Source organism: Sinocyclocheilus grahami, unplaced genomic scaffold, assembly GCF_001515645.1.
Source record: "Sinocyclocheilus grahami isolate Dianchi unplaced genomic scaffold, SAMN03320097.WGS_v1.1 scaffold1236.1, whole genome shotgun sequence".
NCBI classification, from domain to species: domain Eukaryota; kingdom Metazoa; phylum Chordata; class Actinopteri; order Cypriniformes; family Cyprinidae; genus Sinocyclocheilus; species Sinocyclocheilus grahami.
This window is the reverse complement of record NW_015506415.1, coordinates 33,317-41,284: the sequence shown is the minus strand read 5'-3', so window position 1 is coordinate 41,284 and position 7,968 is coordinate 33,317. Positions and strand designations below refer to the sequence as shown.

General features: G+C 35.2%; 1 pseudogene; it reads right to left on the bottom strand.

Annotated features, from left to right (window-relative positions):
- The window catches only part of LOC107568341 (rac GTPase-activating protein 1-like), a 31,567-nt pseudogene extending 25,078 nt beyond the window's left edge, over window positions 1–6,489 (bottom strand).
- Between the last annotated feature and the right edge of the window lie 1,479 nt (window positions 6,490–7,968).

Genomic DNA, 7,968 nt, shown 5'->3' with positions numbered 1-7,968 from the left:
CCTGTCTACAACTAGTATTTAAATATTTAAATTTTTTTAATTGTTTATCTTATATATATATATACATACAATTTTAAATATTTTTTCACACAGTTTTCCACCCTTTGACCCTTAGAATTAAAGCCTGTATTACACTATGACATTTTCAGAAAATTGCACAATGACATGTGATGCATGGTCAGACCAGAGGTATTTGACCACTTATTAAAATTTGTAAAGCGGAAAAGCATGTTTGCCAGACTTTCCTTATATTGCACTTTATTAATTCATTTTTTCACTTCATTATATACCAGAATAACAGAATAATGCACACTGAATAGGCTGGGGAGGTTCTGAAACAGTTATGTATTACATTATACAGTACTTGGAACTATATTTTATAAATTATTTTACATAAATCTTTATATTACATGGATCCTTGGTATAAAATTACAGAAAACTGGTTATCAGTGCTGTATGAGTGCTTCTAATATAATGTAATCAATCAATCTTTTCTTTTCTTTTGTAAAGTCAAAAATGCTATCATGCTTTTTTTCTTTTCCTTTTGGAGAAAATGAGTATGCACAAAATATGTTTATTGTGGTTTTCATGCACCACTATCAAGTTTATGATGACTTCAGCTTCTGAGAACCCTGGAAATTTGAAAAATGTCTATTATATTATATCATATTATGTTATATAAATTATATAATATATTTATACAATCAAATAAATATTTGCTTCATGACTCATGAAACTGATGTTAAAACCAGATGTGAAAGCCTCACAATATGTTAAGAAGTACTACTGAATGGCCTCCTACTGTTTTTTGCTGGAATACATGCTGCAAAGTCTTCTCCACAGTGGGTGTGGGGTCCTGAGGAGCGACTGGCTCCGGGGAGCTCACCTCCATTTCAACGACTGTTTCAGCCTCTGTGACTTCACTGTGTGCCCACACTGATGTTAGTTCTGCATGGAGGACTCTGGTTAGTTTGGGAAGGTTAGAATGTGACATTGAAAATGGCGCCTTTGAGTCTTATTTACTATCAACAGACGGAAAATGTTCATTTCTGAGAGCCCTGGACTGATATTCTGGAGTCTCCTGGGTGATGTCTATTACCATGTGAATCTGACCTCTAGTCTCTGGGGTAGTGACAGACGCCTTCACAACCGTCGTCTCGATTTCCTAAGCACATACACAGACAAGCACACACTAAAAATCCATTTGAAACCAATCATTCTTTCTGCAGAATTGGAAGACCCTTAGAGTAGCATAACAATTGGTTATCTAGCTCGTGTCCACGTTCCTGCAACAAAGAAAAATGTAGTTTCTCAAAGTGTCAAATTGCTTTGCTTCTCTCTTAGTGATCAGTGCCAGCTGAGTGGGAGTGATATGAGTCCCATGAAGGGAGACAGACAGGACATGGTCCACTGCTGTTCTTATCCGAGCAGTGTGGTGGTGGGTGTGGGCAATATGATGGCAAGCAGTCGGATGTGGGACTGATGAACGAATGAACTGATGAGAAACGACATCAGATTAACCTAAAGGGGGAATTTGATCCACTACTAATAGAAAGAAAGAAACAAATTAAGGAGTCTGTACATTTCACAAGATATACCTCACGTTTTCTAACGTTTCTGTGCTACAATCCTCACTAATATCTTAGCTAGGAGAAGCTGTTTCATTAAATGGTAAGTGACCATTTATGATTACTGAAGATTTTTAACACATAACTGACTGTGAAATTAACACATGCCTTAACTCAAAAGTGACAAATGATGCATGGCAAAATCAAATATTCATGATTCAGATAATTTCTGCTTAAATGTTTCACTTTTGGTGGATTTGTTTTAAGACAATTTGACAATTTGTTTTAAGACAATTGACAACCAACCTTAGTGGTCTAGCCCCCAGGAGATCTCCAGAACGCCTGCTTACTCTTCCTCGTTTTTGAATCAGAGGACCAACACTTGGGCCCATTGATGAACGCTAAAAACAAACACTGATGAAGTGAGATACATTAAGGGCAAGCACAAAACTACAATATATACTAGCACTTCACAACAGACATAATGTTGTGTCATTTATAACTTGAGAAATCTAAAAAAGAAATGGGAATATTAAGTGTGCTACACAAATGAATCTAATAATTCATAAAATATTATATATGTATGAATTATATTATAATTCATAACTTTATCTTAAATATTTAATTCATTCATTATTTTTGCTACTTTAGACTAGATTTGAAATCCCAGCCTTTCCATTTATTCCATATACTAGAATCTAGAAACTGGTAGCACTTAAGGCCCGTTCACACCAAACACGATAACTATAAAGATAACGATAAAGATATAATTCTAAAAATCGTTCTCAATATTATAGAATAGCAGAGTTCACACCACAACTATAACGATAACGATACAGAGGAACGATATCGTTGTGATCACTTTAAAAACGATTTTTTTCCCAGCTGATGAACGATAAAACACTGACAGCCAATCAGAATCCATCCGAGCTCAAGAATTTAAAGCAGCAGAAGAGTGTGCGCTCAGAATAAACAGACGATATCGTTCGTTGGTGTGGACGCTAATATTGTTATCTTTATAGTTATCGTTCTTGGTGTGAACGGGGCTTTACTCTTCTCTCACGAGCTCTTGACTTGAGAGGCTTAACAAATGCTGTGTTGTCCAAGTCCTAGAATTCATAACATGAAATAATTTTCAGAAACAACTGTTTCGATCTTTTCAGTGATTTTTATGCATATGCACATTGCTTGTGTTTGACAATAATCCTAAATCATGAATAAAAATGATGCTAAATGTGATATTCCACCAAATCATCACCCGTTCTGTCATAACTAATGTCAGAGTGTGACAGGAAGGAAGCCTCATCAATCCCTGATAACCTGATAAAAAGACACAAGATCGAAAATAGCATTGCGAATGGGGGAAAAACTCCAGTGAACTGAGAAAAAAACGAAGAGCTTGCTGAACGTTAAGGTACAGTTTTCCTCAATGTTGTGGGACACTGGCTCCTTTGTGACTGAAGCTGGTCAGCATTGACCTCTGCTCATCATTGAGACAAGCACTTGACTTGCTGTCATGCACTAGAATGTCACATATCAACTGCATCTGCCACTCCTGTCAAATGAATTAATGAGCGATAAAGATACTATAAGTATCCTTAATAAACTCTCACAACAATGGTCAATAAATCACAGAGAACTTATATTTTATGGACTCTCTGTGCACATTAAAACATGAGTTATGACCGCCCACATTCACATGGCCCTGTACTCTATGACGCCCTTCACTAAGTCTATGTTAGTCATGTTATGTCGCACTGACCAAATGGCTTCAACTGGCTTCAACTTTAACATTTACATTCAAGTCTCAAAGGTGCAGTAGCTAAACAGCCCATTCAATTCAAGAGGGTGAAAAAATCAGTAAAAATAAATAAACGGAAAGAAAAAATACACCACCACTATGTAAAAAAAAAAAAAAAACATTGCATAACAAAAACCGAATGAATGAATAATTAATAATAATAAGTGGTACAAACACAAATCTAGCTTCTTCAGATTATTGCACAAGTGATAAGAACTGGTTTAATTTCTTAACTAACCAGGCACTGGTAGTTCGCCTCAGCTTTATAGTTTCTTGATCTCCACGTCCAGCTGGTTTCGAGCATGTTTGAGTTTGACCTCCAGAGCAGCTCGAGCCACATCAAACTTTACCAGGAGCTCCTTCTGTTTTTTCTGCTCCAGCTCTGCATGAAGCCATTTCTTCTGGGCAGCTTCAAAGTTCCTCGCCACCTCAATGAACTCTTGTAGACAAAAGCCAACCGGTGAGATTTCAGTTTGGCAAAATATTTATGCAGATCAAGGAACGACTATCAAGACAAAACATGCCTTCTAAAAGCAGTATTTTTTAAAAATAATTCTAGCACAAAGATATGAAGCTTTTACAGGAAGTTTAACAATAACAAGTGGGTGATTTGTGATAATCATATACTTTTAACAAATAGACACTTTCTCTTTTTTCCTCAGAAGTAAAAATCTAAAAAACAAATTTACTCCTGGCTTTCAAAAGCTCTGCTGAAACAATACACACTACACTTTTCAAATGCCTAAATTATCCCTCATGTTACACTGAAATTGACTTGACTTCCCTTCTTTTCGACATCCATATGAAAATAACAGTCATTTCAAATGATTTTATTTTACCTTCAGTGATTTTGGACATCCACCCATCCAGACATATTATTTCAGTTTAAAGCATCTGTATTATTGTAGAGCGGGCATACCGTTTTCTGAGGGGTGATTGCTATCCAGAATAGTAATGTTGTTTAGGGTTTGAGTCAAGATGGAGATTAATTTCACCTCAGCAAAAGTACATTGTAAAAAAAAAAACTTTTACAGTGTGTATGTCAACTACACACTACCATTCTTTACATTTTATTCAGCATTGACATATTAGATTGACAAAAAGTGACAGACATTTATAATGTTACTAAATATTTATTTTTCAAATAAATGCTGTTGTTTTGAACTTTCTATTCAGTGTTGGGTAGTAACTAGTAACTTAGTTACTGTAATAATATTACTTTTTGCAGTAACTAGTAGTGTAACTTATAAGATTTCAGTAATAATATTACAGTGACCATCCATAAAACAGCTTAGTTTCTTTTGATACCTCAACCCCGCTGATTTAAAATCCAACAATCAAATAATTCCTAGATTTATTTTCATAATTTTCATGACTCGCGCATGCATGTGATGTCCCCAGTGCAGCAGGCAAGCTTGGAATATGCAAAAGCTTACATTCAGCAGATAGAAATATTGCATTATATTGATTTTGTCAGGAAAAAAGATGATCGGAGCTGTGAGCACTGTTGTGTAAGTTGTGGCTTTACTTTACTCTGACATCACACCAGAGTGGTACATTATATTACTATAATACATTTTTTTTTTGGTAAATTAAAGTTTCTTACAAACTTATGTGATTTGATAAAATACATTATGAAATATAATCGTATATGGGTAATGGAGAAATTACAATTAGCTTCAAGCTACACATGACAATTAATGAGATTAATACAACACTTCAACTTGAATGTCACTATCAGTCACTATTGAGTGTTTGTAATACTGCGATCCTGCGATCCAATGTGGATTTTGGTGAAATGAGGAGGCAGAAATATGTTGTTGGTAACATTCTAGAATAATGAAGATACACAGATACACAGTTACAGTACAACTTCTGTCGGGCGTGAAGAAAAAGTAATGTAACTAGTAGTGTAACTAATTACTGTTGCCAGAAAGTAATATGTAAAGTAACAATATTACTTTTGAAATGAGTAACTAGTAATGAGTAATAGATTACATAGATTCGCCGTGCGGTCATGTGGTTCATGGAGCTCTCTAAACAAACCAGCGCACAATACAGTTGAATGGGTTTAAGTAGGATAGCTGACAGCTTCATTATACAGGTATTTGCAGCATTTTTTTTTGCTAAACATTACAGCATATTATGCATTGATTATTATAATGTGACCATACAGCTTAACTATTTTTCAGTTAAATAAGTGTTGTATATTTTAGTTCAATAATATTTATTTAATATTTTGAGGAAATCTTTTGGTACTAAATACTATTTGTGCAATAATTATGGTCCATTAATGACTTAAAATATTTCTACTACTTATATTACAATTAGTGTAGTATTTAAGGTTAAAATAGAGAAGAGGGTTTTAAATTCCTAAGCAATGAGGCAAATTAGAGTCAGAAAAAAAAATTCATTTTCATTTGTAATGCCATGGTTTACCTGTACCTGTATGGCTCTTTATTAAATATATCTAGAATATTGCAGTTCATGCCCGCTTAATAATTTTTAAGTTCTACATTCTAAAACTATAAAACTTAGCAGAGCCTGTCTGACACTGATGTACTCTGCAGAGGTGAACTGTGGCGAGGGGGTCCTTTAGAGTGACAGCTGGCCCTGATATTCCCTGATTTTATACAATTTTATTGAATGTCTGACGGTGTTGACAAAAAGTGGGGACACAATTTTCGTATTAAAAATCGTATTAAACATGCATGTGTCATTAAAAAACAAACTTGCTTTGATAGGAGATATTATTAAGTGTTGCTTTTGATAAAACAAGCTCTTTTTCATCATTAAAAAAAACATTTTTATCCATTTTCTATTGCATATGAATGATTGAACCCTTCTCTGTGGACACACTTTTTAGATGTAGTGAGAGGATATTAAGAAACATAGATTTGGTATAATAATGAGAAAATTAAATTGAAGGTGATAATTGTGTTAAATACATTAAATTATTAATCCCTCATGACATTTAAAATTGAAAATATTTTTATTTTTAAACCTAATAGCAGTTACCCTTGCTGGACCTGTTTTGTCCCATGAAGAATGACTGCTTTGCAAACACAGACTGAGGACTTCTCGTTCATACTGATCCCCCATGATGGTCGCGCCACCTGACGATCCAGCGTCGAACTCGAACAAACCGCTTTAAATGCGTCAGGTGAGCAGTGTTGCCAATTTGGGGATTTTGTTGCCAAATTTAGCTACTTTCTCATTGTAGCTGCGACTTTTTTGTTTTTTTGCGACAACGAGCTATTTTAGCTATATTTAAATAAAACTAGCGATTTTTTGGAGATTTTTTTATTTTTTACTTGGCCACACCCTGCCGTAGGCCCGTGACCTCTCATGTTTGCTCGCAGTGAACACACCAGTACGCCATGCCTGCCATGACGCACACCACAATTTAATTACAAGCATCAATCAAGATGCTGGAGGAAAAAAATTAACATCTTGTTTTAACCACGGACACAAAAGTTATACCACAATTCATGCACAGTCATGTCAACCAGATACTGAGAGAGAGATGCATCATCGTGTCGTGTGCTGGGATGCAGTATTTTGCACTTACTTTGTAGTAATAGAGTGTGTTGACTGAAATAAGTTTGTATGAATAAAGTTTTTGTTTTTGGAGAATCATAATATCTCGTATCTGTTGTATTTGAGCAGGACAGGGATGCACTTTGGTGACACATAAAACAAATTCCCAACATTGTGTCTTTCCATCATTTCCATCATGTTTTTTTATGTGCTTGCAGATCACAAGCATTCCCTAATTTCACTTCAGAATTTTTTGTTATATTTAATCTTTTGTTATATTTTTTATACTGTTATCATTTGTAAAGTATATATATACAGTATATGTATTTATATATATACTTTCCTTTACCTTTACCAAATTTACCTGTATTTACTTTGTTTTCATATTTGCCGACTTTTTGTGAAAAATTGAGACTTTTGAGGGTGGTTCTAGAGATTTTCTGAGGGAGGGGTTTGGCAACACTGCAGGTAAGTGTAATGTAATGTTCCAGAGCACATGGAGTTACTTATGCTGCACACTGGACTTCAGGCGGGTCTGAAACTGTGCGTTTGGACGGAATATAGTACCGGAAGCCCAGGAACAATCGAAAAAGTTATTCATCAATTAGTTTTTTTAAGGCAGAGGTAAGAGCTTTTAATTCACTGAAGGTGTTTTGAAACTGTCATTACAGCTGCCATAAGTATTTGGAATAGCATCTGCTAATATTTATACTGTTATGTATATTATTATTATTTTAAAACAGTTAATATCAGGGCTAGTTTCAGTGCAGGCCATAGTCTACCCTGAACTACCTGGTCGTCCGTTTGTGGTCACGTTTGATCCGTTGTAGCCAGTAGAGGGCAGGCGAGGCATTTTGAGTTGAGCATCCAGAATTGTTGTACCTTCACCATATAGGGCTGTGTGTGTGTGAGTTTGACAGTGATTAGGGTGGTGGTTGAGCAAAGCTTTGTTGTGTTTGCTTGACTCAACGCTGTTCACAAGAAAATAAGCTTCTCTGTGTTATCATGCTCTGAGTCTCCACTGCAAATGCTCCATTACACAAATAATGGGTTCTGCTG